A 15,970-nucleotide genomic window follows, 5' to 3' on the forward strand; every position below is an offset into this window, starting at 1 on the left:
TTGACCTGACTCCACAGTGCATCCCACTGGCTAACATCAAACAGATGCCATAGAGTACATTTCCAATGCTATGAGATCTAATGATACCCAACGTTATCTATACATGAAGCCAAATGGCACACTGATTAGGTAAACTGCAGGAATGTCTTAAAGGCAAAGACCTGGATACCCACCTCATTCTGATCAAATTCAGATCAAACTAAGGTTATTGTACTGAGCCTAAAAACTTAGCAGTATGCTTGTCTAACCAAGATGCTTACTCTCGATAGCATTACCTTCAGTAACACTGTGAGGAACCTTGGAGTCATCTTTGACCAGGATATGTCCTTCAGTGCACATCCATCCATCCATCCATTCGCTTCCGCTTATCCTTTTCAGGGTCGCGGGGGGCGCTGGAGCCTATCCCAGCTGTCATAGGGCGAGAGGCGGGGTACACCCTGGACAGGTCGCCAGTCTGTCGCAGGGCTAACACATAGGGACAGACAACCATTCACACTCACATTCACTCGCACATTCACACCTAGTGGCAATTTGGATTATCCAATTAACCTATCCCCACAAGTTGCATGTCTTTGGACGGTGGGAGGAAGCCGGAGTACCCGGAGAGAACCCACGCAAACACGGGGAGAACATGCAAACTCCTTCAGTGCACATATTAAAAAAAATATGTAGGACTGCTTTCTTCCATTTGCACAATATCAAATCAAAAATTTGAAATATCCTGTTTCAGAGTGACCCTGAAAAACTAGTTCATGGATTTATTACTTCCAGGCTGGACGACTGTAATTCATTATTATCAGGAAGTCCTAAAAACTCCCTGAAATGCCTTCAGCTGATCCAAAATGCTGCAGCAAGAGTCCTGACAGGGACTAGAAAGAGAGAGCAGATTTCTCCTGTTTTGGCTTTCTGTTAAATCCAGAATTCAAAATCCTGCTCCTCACATACAAGGTCTTAAATAATCAGGCCCCACTTCCTCTCTTTGCCAACATTGCGACATTCAATATATTTGAATGACATGGTTAGCTCCCAGTTAGCTCCTAGCATTTCTCAACAACTCTGCCTCCTTTTCGACTGCCGGGACATTTAAACAATGGATAATCCGTATACAAACAAATTCATGCTTTTCTCCTCAACAGAGAGCGTCCCCCGATTGAACAACAGCGCCGTAAAATAAGAAGAATGGCGCCTAATTACAGAGTTAATAATACAGACTTTGTAATATCTCACGTGAAGATTCAGCAGCCAGATGAAGTGTTTACTGACAATTGACAGTGATAGTGCACATCATCATCACAATTCCAGTCAATCCTCTCCTCACAGACAAGCATAAACACACTCGACTATCACTAAATCAAATTTAACACACTTTTTTGTAATCACGCTAATTCAGTGTATAATAGGGTTCATTCGCTCGGTCAGCAGGTGGTGGTATCCTTGTACACTGGGGAGTAAACTGCCATTAAACGAACAGAAGAAGAAGAAAACCCCTGCACATGCGTGGTACGGATCGGGTAGACCCGATTTGTATGGTCCGACTTTGCACATGTGCAGTAAGGATCGAGGAGTCCTGATCCGTAACTATTTACTTTTCGTTTTTGTCTACATTTTACTGAAATGCTTCATTATTGCAAACATTTTAAGAGATACTTATTATTCTTAACATCTTAACGGATACTCTGACCCGTAACTATCGTAAAATGCTTCGACCGGAAGTGGAAGCCTTTCGCACATGCGTGGTACTGATCGGGTTTCCGGTACGGATCGGGTAGTGACAACACGCAAGCCGAGTTGGCAGCCGAGCCGAGCCGCTTCCGGGTCAGGGGTCGGCCACTCTTACTCTCCCAGAGGCGCGGCTCCTAGACAGCCGGAGCTGGAGAGTAGGGAGAGGTGGGGGACAAGGAGAGGGACACACGCACACGCAAGCAAACAGGTCGTCCGGGGAGGACTGTCCGACAGTGACACTGGTATTTAAATTTAAATCCGCATAGATCGTCATTATTTCTTGCTTACAATCTAAGTGCTTTTATTGACTCAGCTGTATAAAAGATGTATAATGTGTTTATCTCAAAGCATCAACTGATGCAAACATTTCTTGATTGAGCTTTGACCTTTGGCTGACCTTTTGTCTGACTTCAGAAGAAGACTTTAGTAGAAGGTGTCTGCAGGCTCTCCATGATGACCTCATGATTTACTGTGAGCAAACTGGATTGTCTTCAAGTTCAGAGTGAGTCTGCAATGACTCACTGCTGGTTCAGACACATTCGCTGTTGCCAAACAAACAGCAGAACCTCTTCAAGCTGATGTCGCAACACTAGAGCGCTTCCTCTGCAAAATCGAGCAGCGTTTCTGTGGCTGTGCGGTTACACTCGTGTACATCATGTGTATCAATACCGTTCAGTGACGTTCACTTCTCCATAGTAGAGCTGCAGAGATGGAGGTCAAAGACAAAGAACCCTGCAGTGGAACTTTTCATTATCCTGTTAGTAGCTGAAAAAAAACACCCTGCTCTCAGAGTCATAAAGATTTAGTTTCTTAGGCTGTGTAACTGTGAGCTTCACATTTACTCTTGGCTGTACTCAGCTCTTATGGTCCTATAGATTTTGTTACTTTGCGATAGATTCATTAAGACTTTGATAATACACTTTGAAAACACACGGGCTTAAAATTAACTCCCATAATTCCAGATATAACAATTGTTCCTTGGATGAAAATCCAGAAAATGACTGAAGACTAGAACCCGTGGACATCACCTCATGCCGTGTTTCCTCCTCTGACGTTCTCTGTCTTTACAGCAGCCATCTTCTGTTGCTACTTGCGTGTGGGTCTTTCTGTGTTGAGTTTGGTATTTAATGACTGAAAAATGTACTCTAATTACCTGAGATCAATTCTTTGCCTTGTCAAACTCTTGATTTGAGTTTTTCAATATGTTGTAGGTCATTTTGTCTAATCAGTCCTTCCTGCTCTCGAGTGTAACCAGAGGTTTGCACGTTGTTGTAAACCAGTATTCGATTTCTATTCATGATGGCATCTACTGATTTTAAACTATGAATAAAAATGTCTGTAATTCCTATACAGGGAATATTAAACCCCTTGAATTAAAGCTAAAAGTTTGCACTACAGACTGAGCTAAAGTCCACTGTAGTAGATTTAAATCAAAAAACAAAACACTTTATTAATATCAGAGTGCTAATGTAAGTACCTGTCCATTTACCAACATATCAGGAAAATGCTGATGTAATCTTTTAAAATAAGATTAATTTTAATTATTAGAATTAACCTGAAATTGCATCTTTCTTTAAACATTAAAATGTTGCCTTCAGTGACAACTTTTGTACTCAAACATTAACTGCAGGATGTGTTGTGCGTGAGAATAGCACTCACTGCTGAACCCACATTTCACACTGAGATCTGAATTTGCATTAAAGCTGACCTGTCAAACCAAAAGGCTCACACATGCATACCTGTATTTTTCCTCCACCTGCCGTGTCACTGATTCACATGCTCCTGTTCGACTGACACACACACACACACACACACACACGCACGCACACACACACACACACACAATGTGGTCATTGTGCAGCTTGCTTGCCTGGCTGCTTTAAGAAGAGCACTGATCCAATTCCAGTCACGTCAGCCTGCGTGGCAGCTGAATGCTCAGCCTTGTTGGAGAGAGCTGCAGGAGAAGGATAATGGAGAGCAGTTTGATCTGTTTGTGAGGACGTGTGTGTGAATATGAGAGCTTTGGTGTTTTCAAGTGAGTAACGACACATCAGGAGAGCATGGAGGCTGCATAACCTCACTGTCACCCCCACAGAGTGCCAGTCATGTGTAATACAGTGCGTTGGTTGTTCATGATTAAATAGCATCTCTGGGTGGATGTGTTTGTAACTTGCATGTAATTACAGCTTTGTGTGTGCGGGGTTTTTTTTTGTTTGTTTTTTTTTTGCTCTTATTTTTGTGTCTCTGAGAGAACATGCATTCTCAGCCAACAGTCTTCACTGGGAAAAAACTAATTTCTCCACAAACCTGCTCCTCTGATCTGTTTGTTCAGAATGGTTTGTGGTGATAAGTCATTAGAAGGGGAGGGGGGATGCTTAATTGTCTTGTCAGTGATTCCCCTCAGTGTCCTTTGGGGTGGCTGTAGCTCAGGCGGTAAAGCAGGTCATCTACTGATTGGAAGGCTGGTGGTTCGATTCCTAGCTTCACTTAGTCTGCATGCCAAATATCCTTGGGCAAGATACTAACCCCGATGCATCCATCGGAGTGTGTGTGAATGTTACTTAGAAAGCACCTAGAAAAATGTGCTGAGAATGAATGCAGAAGTTGTGTAAAGCGCTTTGCGTGCTCAGAAGAGTAGAAAAGCGCTAAATAAGAACCCGTCCATTTACAGTCCACATGAGAATTTATACAGTGTTAAAAAATGTTCATTTATAGACACACTGCCAGAAAACAACTCTCCCTACCTACACACACATGTTGGTGGTTCACTGTGTCCATGGCAGGTTACAAGCATTTGAAAGCATAGAATAAATATAGTCTACTTTGATCCTGTGTGTGTGATTGATTGATTGATTGGTAATTTATTTCAACATGTGAACAATATACAAGTACATTTAGAAAAGAAATGAGAGAAAAAAATATACTATACAAATTACATACAAAAAAAACATTCTGATTAATTTACATGTTGAAAGGGAGTGGGAAGAAGTATACACTTATCTTAGTATTGAACATGCTTTGAGTCCTCAGAATAGAAACGCACTACATAAGATGTGCTGCTCTCTTTACGTCGTCATCTTGGACCCGAGTGCCTTTTGAGGACATGAACCAAGCAGCATTATTACATATTATGGTTCGGTGTTTATAGGGAAACAAAGTGTTTCTAGAATAGGTAAAATCAGGCCTGTGTGGAAAAGACAGCTACTTGGCTTGCAGAGCCACGCTCTCATTAGACTGCAAGTGCATGACTTGCTCTGCAGCTGAACACAGCTTGCATTAAATACACCCCCTCCTTCCTCTACTGACACAAACACACATTTATACACGTTCACACTCCACTGGGAGTCATGACAGAAATAACTCTGTCTCTGCAAGTTGTTCTCAGCCTCTGAGCCTCTTGCTCTGTGATGACCGTGATGATGTAATGTCCTTGCTGTCAATTCAGTAATTTGTTGTTTGTTGTTGTTTGTTATTGCAGAGCAGGAACTGCAGAGCTGGGGCCCGTTCTTCGTACGTCGCTTACTACATCCAAGATCAAATGACACATCCAAGATCAAATCATCGCGCTAACCGTGAGCTCGCTAATCCGGTTCCCCGAACACACCTGCTGTTGACGATTACTACAGCTGGACGCAGGAATGTGACATCACTGGGTGTCGTAAAAGGGGCTACGCATCGATAGTAGAAACATTGATCGGCAACCCGCTGACTGGTCGGCGAAAATGTCCAAGGGGCGTGCTCGGTATTTTCCGGCAGCAGAGCAAGAACTCATGAGTGAGGGATTTCAGGAGTTTCAGAGTTTAATTAAAACGCAAGAGAACACTGCAAAGGCTGCAAAAGCAAGGAGAGAGGGCTGGCAGAAAGTTGCTGACAAATCAAACTCGTAGGTAATTTAATAATAATAATAATAATGGATTGGGTTTATATAGCGCTTTCCAAGGCACCCAAAGCGCTTTACGATACCACTATTCATTCACTCCCACATTCACACACTGGTGGAGGCAGCTACGGTTGTAGCCAGGCTGCCATATCGCGCCATCGGCCCCTCTGGCCAACACCAGTAGGCGGTAGGGTAGATCTATCATATGACACTATATTGTCCAATATCATATGGCATTATATTATATTATAATATGTTATATTATATCCCCTTTCACATTAGAGCCACAACAGGACCCACAAGAACATGGGAACAAGTAAAAGTGGAATACAGGAGTATTCTACAGAATGGTAATATTTATCTCTTAGATTGCTTTGCGTCTCTTGGCAAGGTAATACTGGCCTGTAATACTCTGTTAGTTTGTTCATAACAGCAACCAAGAAAAGGGCAGAGGAAAAAAAGACAGGTGGTGGTCCTGCACCCCCTCGTCAACAAGTTGGTTAAGTAAATAATACCCTCACGGGAATATCGATATCTCTCTATGAGCACACTGTCGCGCTGAGCTAAAGGATCCTGTCTGTCCCGCAATATACGCTGAATTCTGAGGACTCTCCTTATCAATCTTGCACCTTCCGCAATGGGTTGGTCGCGTATACGGACAGGACATGGCTGCGACAGGCTTCCCAAATCCACCTTCGCTTTTATAGCCGTGGTCTCTCATCTTGATTACACGAAGTAATTTACAATTACTACTCTGAAATATGAATTACATCTGTAATAATCACATACATGTAATAGAATGTTAATAGTACATTTCCCTTTTTTAGGGAATGACCTGTATGTATCTGTGTGACATCAATAAAAGGATCAAATGCTGCATTATCTTTAGTTACATTGATAATATTTATTTATGGTGAAACAGTGGAAAAATATCGCTGTTGCTTTCGTATAAATGAAGCGGACATACCTGCGTGGCCGCGATCTAATCCTGTTTACATAAAGTAAACCTGCTCCCGAGCAGGTTTACGCTTACGGCTCTGTTGCTATGACAGCAAGTCCCGGATGAGCTTCGGGGAACCGACTGATCCAGGATCACGCGAAATCGTCAACAATCTAATCCGGCTAACCTACTTAGCGAGGTACGAAGAACGGGCCCCTGGAGGTCTACAAACTGCCTCCTTGACATGTATCCCTGCTCACATTCTTAACCCTTTAAGACCTACCATAGAACCAAGTCCGCCAGAGCTTATATTATATTTTTACATGCTGTAGTGCCATTTTTGGGAGCATTTCAAGTTCCTATACATCAATACAACCATTATAGCCCACATTTTAATAATATGTCTGCATTAAGTGTATAGTAATTACATAAATTGCAAAAAAGTGCAATAAACTACAAAAAAATTGAAAATCGTTTTTGTTTTTTTAACATATATTTCTAGTTAGAGAAATTTAAGAGGCTTATCCCTCAAAACCCTAAATACAAAAAGTTGCACAAAATAGATTGCCACCACAGGAAATTTATTTTAAGTGTCTTCATAGTTTTATTTTTGAAATACACCAATTTTTATATACTGCAGGAAAAATGAAAATAAATATTATGATGCAAATTTGCAAAAAGCAGCATGTGCATCAAAATAAACTATTTCCAGCAGTGCAATATGAGTCCTAAGCATCCCAGAAACGACACAGAAAGTCATAAAGTCAAAGATAACTTTTAAAAACACCAGTATAGGCTCATGAGACCCTGAAGATAAAAAACTACATTTCTGCGAAAATGACGTCACTTCCGGTTTCGGGCAGGTCATGGCGGACATGCGAAAGTTCGCTCTGACGTCTATTCCAACGTAGGAAGTGTTATGAACAGCTGATCGGATCGGCAAAGCGTGTTTCTGGAATATTGGGTTTTTGTTGCTGCAAGTGCTTTTTATGCAGTTTTTGCAAAGCTATATGTGGAAGGAAACTGTGACCGAGGACAGGCTGATGGCATAAGATATAAGTACAACTCCTCTGGTTTCATATGCAAAAAAAAGTATCGCACTAGCTTACGTGGTTGCAGTGCTACCAGGATTTAAAGATAGTTACGCAAAACAGAGCGTGCCCGCTCCAACCGGTTTTAAAGGGTTAAACGTTGGACAAAAACTTCCCTTTTTGTCCAACGTCTTGGATAAGGCTGTTTTATAATCAACTTCATTGTTTCTTAGAAGATTTCAGCATTGATGAGAAGTTTCAGTCAGGCTTTAAGCCCCACCATAGTACACTTAGGAGTTTTTAACTTTTTCTTCTTCCTCCTAACATTATTCCCACTCTGCGGGGTCTGCTTTTCTGCAAAGCCACCTCCATTCGGCTTCTTCACATTGTTTTTATTTTGGTCCGTCCAAAATGTCTGCCTCTTGGTTGCCGGCATTGGGGACTGAGTCGCAGTGCTGTTCTTGCCACCAAGTTTTTGCCACTTCTGACCATGTGCCCACGGGAGCTTGGAGGTCAGCAGTCACGGTGTCCATGCAGAAGATGAAGAGAAGCAGGGACAGCGCGGAGCCTTGGTGCATGCGCACGGTGATGTTGAAAGGTGGTGATGTTCCCACTGGGCTTCTGACTGTGCTGGTCATATTTCTGTACAAGAGCTTGATCCAATCGATGTAGGCCTCTGGTACCCCGTGTGATCGCAGAGAGTTCCAGATCAGGTCATGAGGGACTCGGTCGAAAGCCTTTTCCAGGTCAAGGAAGGCTATATGGATCATCTTGGTCTTCTCTCTGTGCTTCTCCAACAGCAGGCGGGCGGCATGGATGGCATCTATTGTGACGCATCCTTTGATGAAGCCACACTGGTTGGGCGTTATTGTGATGATTTCTCGCAGCCTGGCATTAATGATCCGCTCGAATATTTTCATGGTGTGGCACAGGAGTCAGATTGGGCGGTAATTGGAGCAGTCAGCCACATCGCCTTTGCCTTTCCAGATGGCCCTGTGGTGCTGGTTGACCAGGCTGCTGGGGTAGCCCCATTTCTGATGATGTCGTTGAACAGGTCGGTGAGGACTGAGGCACCCTGGCAGCCGTGTAGCTTCTAAACTTCGGCTGGGATGTCGTTTGGTCCAGTTGCTTTGCCATTTTTCATTTTCTTGGCGGCGGCTTCTACTTCCTTGGTGGTAGTTGGTGGGACGGGTCCTGGGATGGGGTTGGTGCTGTGGATTGGCTGGTGGGGGAACTCCACGTTGCAGATATCCGAAAAGTACTTGCTCCAGCGTTTGAGGATGGTGGGTGGGTCATGGAGGACCTGGTGGTTGGCATCCTATGTTTGACCTGGCCAATGTCCTGCGTTGCTTGATGGCGATTTCTGGTGAGGCGGTAGACTTTGTTCGCTCCTCTGGGCATGTCCAGTCCTTCATAGAGTTGGTCATAGTGTGATGCCTTTGCCGCTGCTCCTACCTTCTTCGTGGCCTATTGAAGGGCCCTGTAATGTTGATAGTCGCCATCGCTGCGAGACTGAAGCCACATCTTGAATGCTGTTTTTTCCCCCTGATTGTTTGCTGTACGCTGTCGTTCCACCACCACACTTGCTTGTCGATGAAGTGCCTCCCCGGCTTCATCTTCCCAAGTGTCGCGTCGTGTATCTGACTGGCGATGTTATCCCAGATGGTGTCTACTGGTCCATTGGGGTCCATGAGCCCAAGTGCAACCACTAGCTGGCTTTTGGACTTGTAAAGGCGCCACCATTTAATCTTCTCTATTGAAGTAAACGGTGGTTGTCTTTGCTGGCCAAGGTTGAGTCGTAGGTCCATCATGAGTAGCCGATGCTGAGGGCCGAGGCTGTTGGTTGATGGGATGACCTTCACGTTGGTGACCAGGTTTAGGTGGGGTCTTCGGATTAACCAGTAGTCGATTTGGGTGTCCCTGCCGCCTCTAGAATACATAATGAGATGCGCTGGCCCTTATTCTGAAGAAAGTGTTGGCCACGGCAAGATCCTGTGCCTCTGCGCAGTCCAGAATACGGCATCCGTCGTCGTTTCGGGTCCCGAATCCTTGGCCAACATGTAATTGCACATATCTGTCTCTCTCCTGACCGACGTGTCCATTTAGGTCACTGCCTATTACCAGGTGTTCTTCGGGGCCAAATGACTACGTGGTCATTGAGGTTGAGCCAAAATGCTTCCTTCTCACCATCCTTCTCGTTGGTCTGCGGTGCATAGCAGGAGACCATCCATATGATGACGGAGCCAGTGTTGATCTTGAGACACATAAGACAATCCAATATGCGGGTCACTTCAATCACACTGTCCTGGAGCTTCTGGCTCAGCGCTATACCCACTCCGTTCTGAGCTTGATTGACGTTGTAGAAGAGCTTGAATCCTTCTCTAATGTCCCTTGCCTTCACGCCTTTCCATTTCGTTTCTTAAATACATGCGATGTTGATGCAGCGGTTCTTGAGAGTGTCAGCTAGTTCGCAGCTTCGTCCGGTTAATGTACAGGGTATGTTCAGGGTACTGAGGCATAGTAACGTTGGAGTCTAATCTAATTTAACAAGCTATCGACGCAAGTCGGTATGCTATGTTGGCGCGTCTATCCTCTGCTTTTGATACATTCAGCCTATTCTATTGGCCCGTTCTATTGGTCCTATCTGTCTGGATCAGGGGTGTTCAACTTCAGGCTTCGAGGGCCGGTGTCCTGCAGGTTGTAGATGTGTCCTTGATCCAACACCGCTGATTTAAATGGCTAAACGACTTCCTCAACATGTCTTGAAGTTCTCCAGAGGCCTGGTAATGAACTAATCATGTGATTCAGGTGTGTTGACCCAGGGTGAGATCTAAAACCTGCGGGACACCGACCGTCGAGCCCTGGAGTTGCCCACCCCTGGTCTGGATGGGGGTTTTCTATCCACATGGCTGATTTTTCTTCCTCTGTGACTTTTCTGTCGAGTCCTGTTCCCCTAGGGTCAGTTTGGGCCTTATCTGGTTTTCTTTATATATGTTGCTCTTGAACCTGATTTTTGAGAGGCATTATCCCCCCATAAAAGCAAGATTAACTGCTCAAGGAGCCTAAAAACTTGGTTATCAGCCACCTCCTCTATCTGCCGGTGGTACATACCGTGCAGGGCCCTGTCCTTCCATGATGGTTCCTCGCCTTCCTCCACTTTCTTGAGTTTCTGCTGCCTGAGGTATTCACTGAGCACTCGGTCAGTTGGGGCCATCTTCCCAGCTGGATAGCGTAGTGGTTAGACTACATGCCTTTTGGAGCCGAAGATCGCAGGTTCGATTCTTGCCTGGGGCGTCTGTATCCAGTAAGGGTCCTAAGGCTAGACCCCCTATGCTAAGCAAGCCTACCGCAGACATGAGCGAGACAGATAAATATGAAGGCATGCCGGCTCGGACGTCACCCGGATCAACAAGGTCCGCGTCAGGTGTTGAGAAACCAGGGCACCCTGACGACAAGTGGGCTACTGGAACAAGAAGGCATCGGTGGGCAAGAGACGAAAACAGGGCGTTGTTGGAATGCTACTACGCAAGTAACCCCGGCGGAAGGGGCTACATGAATAGGATGAGGGACCTATGGATATATATATATATATATATATTGGGGACGGTGAAACAGATGGAATCTGAAAGATCTGGAGATCTAGAGCTACGAAAGCAGGAGGGCAGGCAGGTGGTGAAGAGTGAGTCCATGCACGAGAGACGGCGAGTAGAGTCCATGTCTTAAATACTGACTGTAGATTAGCCTGGATCTCCAACAGGTGACTATAGCAAGTGTACTGATGAGCGCTCCACCCAGGAAAGGAAACACAGGGACACCATGTGAAGTCCAGATGACTCACCCAGACCATGACATCAAGATTGCTTATTTGGAAGAATAGGCCAAAATCCCACCTGAGCCACAAACCTTGCATATATAGTTGAATTTGTAGACTTCATCCACTTCCTCAATTGATTTTTCCTCAGATCAGCACTCCGCATCATTCAACCTTCCGATTTAGAACTACAATTTAAAAAAAGAACTAACACAAATGAAACACACTTCAATTAGTACTTAGAATTTATTTTCCCAAGGATAAAAGAGCCGCATGCAGCTTTGGAGCCGCAGGTTGCCGACCCCTGCAATAGACAGTAAATTTACTATTTATAGGTACATTTTATTGTGCAACAGCTTTTGGCATATGCATTTGTGATCTCTCATGAAGTTTAGAATGAGAGGCATGAAAATGAACTACTTAGAAACCAACAGGCTAAACTGACAACTAACCTTTAATTAGGATGTTTGCAGAATATCCATAGTGGGGAAAATCAAACAGCACACTGTAGATGTTAAAGAACAAAGGAAATGATGCAAAGGAAGCAAAACTAAATGCAAGACATAGAAGACAAATCACTGCTAAAAAAACAAAACAAAACAAGGCAAAACAGGAAGTGAGAATAATTTGAAACTTTAAAATGCAGAGATGATAACAGTAAAGTAACAACAATAATAGTAATTAACAGTAAAGGAGCACATGGAAACTGAGGGCTTGATGCATTCTTGATCACTTAGTCGCTTTGTCTGAGCACATTCTACCAAAGGAGCTTCCATTAAGGTCTCCAGTGACATATTAAGGTGTAGTTATGTAGGAGAATATTCTGTTTTCATGACCTCTGACCTCTGCCTTGGATGCTGTTAATCATCAGATTATTCTCTGTAGACTGAAATACTGGGTGGGTATATCAGGGTGCATTTCTAAATAAGTATAGCTTTTAAGTACAAATCCTCTTCCGCGTCTCTTGCTTACAGTGTGACAGATCTGTGCCTAAGGTAATATAGAGACTCTAGGTCCCATTCTGCTTTCACTTTGGATGCTACACATTAAATTTCTGGTTCACACTTGCTTTTATTATTTAAGAAATATTGTCAAGTTGCGGTCCATTGTGTCACTTAATTTCATCATGTCTGGATTAATGTGACTTATTGTTCACTTGTCTTATGAAAACCTCCCTGAAATGTCTGGTATTTAAACCAGAGAAAAATGTTGAATTCTGCAGTTATTAAACCAGAGTGTTGGTGACTGTTATGCACTACGCATTTCAGCGTTCAGTGAGCCCACACTGTAACTTCATGTTCCACTTCATGGCTGACTTGCTGTGGCTGTTTTTTACACACTTTGATTTTACAAAAACTTGTACCACTTAGAGTTGATCATCTAGAAAGGAATACATTTTGAGTTGTTCCAAAGAACTCTGATATTTTCGTAAGATACCACTATTGCAACAACTCATTTTTAACAGATGTTTGTAAAGGCACACCGCATGGCCATGTGCTTTGGTTGGTTGCAGGCTTGGATCATTTCTGCAAAAAATACCTACTTCCTTACTACTTTTATTATAGTAAAAATTTTAGTAAATATTTTTAACTTCAGTGATGAAAACTTCCAACAAACTGTCATCTACTAAAATGATGTAGACCTGAATGATGTGGCATAAGCATTGGCTGGTTGGTGATTTAGCGGTATGAGGTTTTATAGAGTTTGAAAATGTTTCACAAAACCTCAGTAAAAAAACATGTTGGATGGTCTGCAGCGCTTTCATTACTTTGCATGGTGTTCTAAGGCTCCCCTTCAGCCCTACTCTTGGAAACTAAGCTACACCTGAGCACTGTTTGTTTTTCTTCTTCTTCTTCTTCTCTTTTCTTTCAGCAATAAGATCTGTCTGAGAGAAGCTGAGCTGCTGCTTCACATGGTGTCGGGTCACGGCCATACTGGATCTGAATGGGAACAGCAGTGTTGGTTTATGTTCTTTTCTCCAATAGTGTTGGAACAATGGAAGCAGGACAGGCGAGAGGCCTGGCCTGCCCTGGATGCACAGAGGCAAGACAGACGGGGTATTGAAGGGTATGAGGCTCAATCAGAAAACCAGCTTCAGATAATGTGAAAGTCTCAGGTTCGGTGTCTGGAGACAAGGTTTCTGGCTGGTAACAGTAGATAGGAAGCTTTGTGGAGCATGCAGTGTCTTTAGGCAGCAGAACAAACTGCTGCAGTGTAAAGCTGCAAATAGGAAATAAAGAAAGTTGTCACAGAGTCAAATGGATTAATTACTGACCTGATTCTAACAAGTTTGTATCCTACAAATAAAATCTACACAAATTTAAAAAAAACTACAAAAGCAAACACATGTAAGTGGAACTAATGTAGGAAAACTGCAATTAGTTTATAATCATGTCAGTATAAAGTCAAGGAAAAGATTATTTAAACCCCAGCTGATTTTGTAAGTTTGCCCACTAACAACAAAATGATCAGTGGGTTTATGTGAACAGTGAGAGCAAGCTAGCAATTTATTTATACAGCACTTCCAGACAACTCCCAGCTGAAAACAAAGTGCTGTACACTTATTGCAGAAGCTAGGAACAGCGATAGAGAAGGCCCAGTTCCCTGAGAGACCTTTGTTTGAATTACATTTTAAAAAAGTTTAGGGACATCCAAGTTTTTATGTCTTTTAGACATGCGGGAAGTGGTTTAATGTGGTTTAGGGCGATCGTGGCTGAAGAGTTGGCAGTTTGTCTTGTAATCGGAAGGTTGCCGGTTCGAGCCCCGGTTCCGACAGTCTCGGTCGTTGTGTCCTTGGGCAAGACACTTCACCAGTTGCCTACTGGTGGTGGTCAGAGGGCCTGATGGCGCCAGTATCCAGCAGCCTCTCCTCTGTCAGTGCGCCCCAGGGCAGTTGTGGCTACAATGTAGCTTGCCATCACCAGTGTGCGTGTGAATGGGTGAATGACTGAATGTAGTGTAAAGCGCTTTGGGATACTTAGGGACTAAGTAAAGCGCTATACAAATACAGGCCATTTACCATTTAATAGAGGAAGGATCTTTCTGCTTCAGCGGCAGATAAATGCGAGTAAGCTGGGGTAAGAGGGTGTAAATGAGACAGTAAAATGTTGTGTCCTGATGATTACCAGGACCACAGGTAAGGAAGATGTCATTAAAAACCTTTAAGAGTGCTGACTCAGTGCTATGGAGGTTTTTAAAACCTGATTGGAAGATGACTGTTGCAGGAAATGATCTTGGACAAGTATTCCCTTTTAGCCTCTTTGACTGTATCCTGATAGAGGCGCTAGCAGTCCTTTAAGATTTGAAGAGACACCTGCAGCTTGTCCCTCTTTACATTGGGGCCAAGTCCAAAGACATTTCTGGAGGGAAACCTGGAGGTCGCCGGCACAAAAGTCCATGAAGCAGTTTGGGGGGTCGACCCAGAGGCCGGCAACAGAGACCAAGCAGATTCAGGGGCCGACCACGCAGAAGGCAATGGTGATGACAGAGCAGGTCCGGAGGCCGGCCGCACGGAAGGCAGCGGCGGCAATGCAGGCGAAACAGTTCCGGAGGCTGGCTGCGCGGAAGGCAGCTGCAGCGACGACCTTGTTCAGGGGCTGCCCTCGACGGAGATCCCTCGACGGAGATGACGTCCAGCTTGAGGCCTGGAAAGTGGCCGGCAAAGGCGAGGTGGTTCAGGCTGGACAGCGGTGTAGAAGCGGCAGAGGCTGGACCAGGCAATCTGTAGGTTGGACCAGGTGAGGTGGAGGCTGGACCAGGTGAGATGGAGGCTGGACCAAGCGAGGATGATGCTGGACCAGACGGCAGCGTGGCGGCTGCGGCACCAGACGGCAGCGTGGCAGCTGTGGATGATGGTGTGAAGCTGCAGGCAATGAAGCAGGTGGTGGCACTGCTGGCAATGGTGTGGACGCCGCAGGCGGTGGAGCAGGTGGTGGCACTGCTGGCAGCGGTGTGGAAGCCACAGGCGGTGGAGCAGGTGGTGGCACTGCTGGCAGTGGAGTTGTAGCAGTTACTGGAAGCAGGCGACGGCGAGAAAACTGTAGGTGATGGAGCTGCAGGGGACGGTGATGGCTGGACTGGCTCCTTGGATCCCCCAAAGGAAGCAGGCTGCTGAATGGGCCCTTCGGACCCTCCAACGAAGACAGACACAGGACCAGTAGGCTCGGAGACCTCTGGCGGGGACGGATCAGAACTAGGAGGCACGGAGACCCCTAGCAGAGACGGATCAGAGCCAGCAGGCGCGAGGACCTCTGGCCGGGACACCGGTAACTGAAGCTGCACAGGGCAGTGGCTCTGCCCAGGCAGCGCTGGCACGGTGCAGTTCTTAGGGCGCTGCTTAACCTTCAGGGATCCAGAGTCTGCTTGGGACTGAGACCTAGCCTCTGGTGAGGCCCTGGAGTTTATAACTGCCCCTAAAACAGCTAAAACACCCTGGGTGGGAATGAGGTTTTCTCCCTGCATTGAGATGATGGATGGCTGAGTGGCTGACAGAACTGAAAACTGAGCTACAGGTAGTGGGGACACTGGAGACTAGCTACAGGTAGCGGGGACACTGGAGACTGAGCTAGTGGCAGCTGAGTGGCTAA

At 45.0% G+C, this 15,970-nt stretch overlaps 1 long non-coding RNA gene across 1 annotated transcript in view; it reads right to left on the reverse strand.

Moving 5' to 3' along the window:
- Positions 1–5,483: 5,483 nt before the first annotated feature.
- LOC146707044 (uncharacterized) overlaps positions 5,484–15,970 on the reverse strand; it is a 103,409-nt gene continuing 92,922 nt past the window's right edge. The window contains exon 2 of the long non-coding RNA XR_014921048.1: positions 5,484–6,758. This is a non-coding gene — a long non-coding RNA (uncharacterized LOC146707044). The remainder of the gene's footprint in view (positions 6,759–15,970) is intronic.

The sequence above is a fragment of the Copadichromis virginalis genome, linkage group LG6 (assembly GCF_057382275.1).
Source record: "Copadichromis virginalis isolate Kocher_CV1m ecotype Utaka linkage group LG6, C_Virginalis_male_GT1.1, whole genome shotgun sequence".
Taxonomy (NCBI): domain Eukaryota; kingdom Metazoa; phylum Chordata; class Actinopteri; order Cichliformes; family Cichlidae; genus Copadichromis; species Copadichromis virginalis.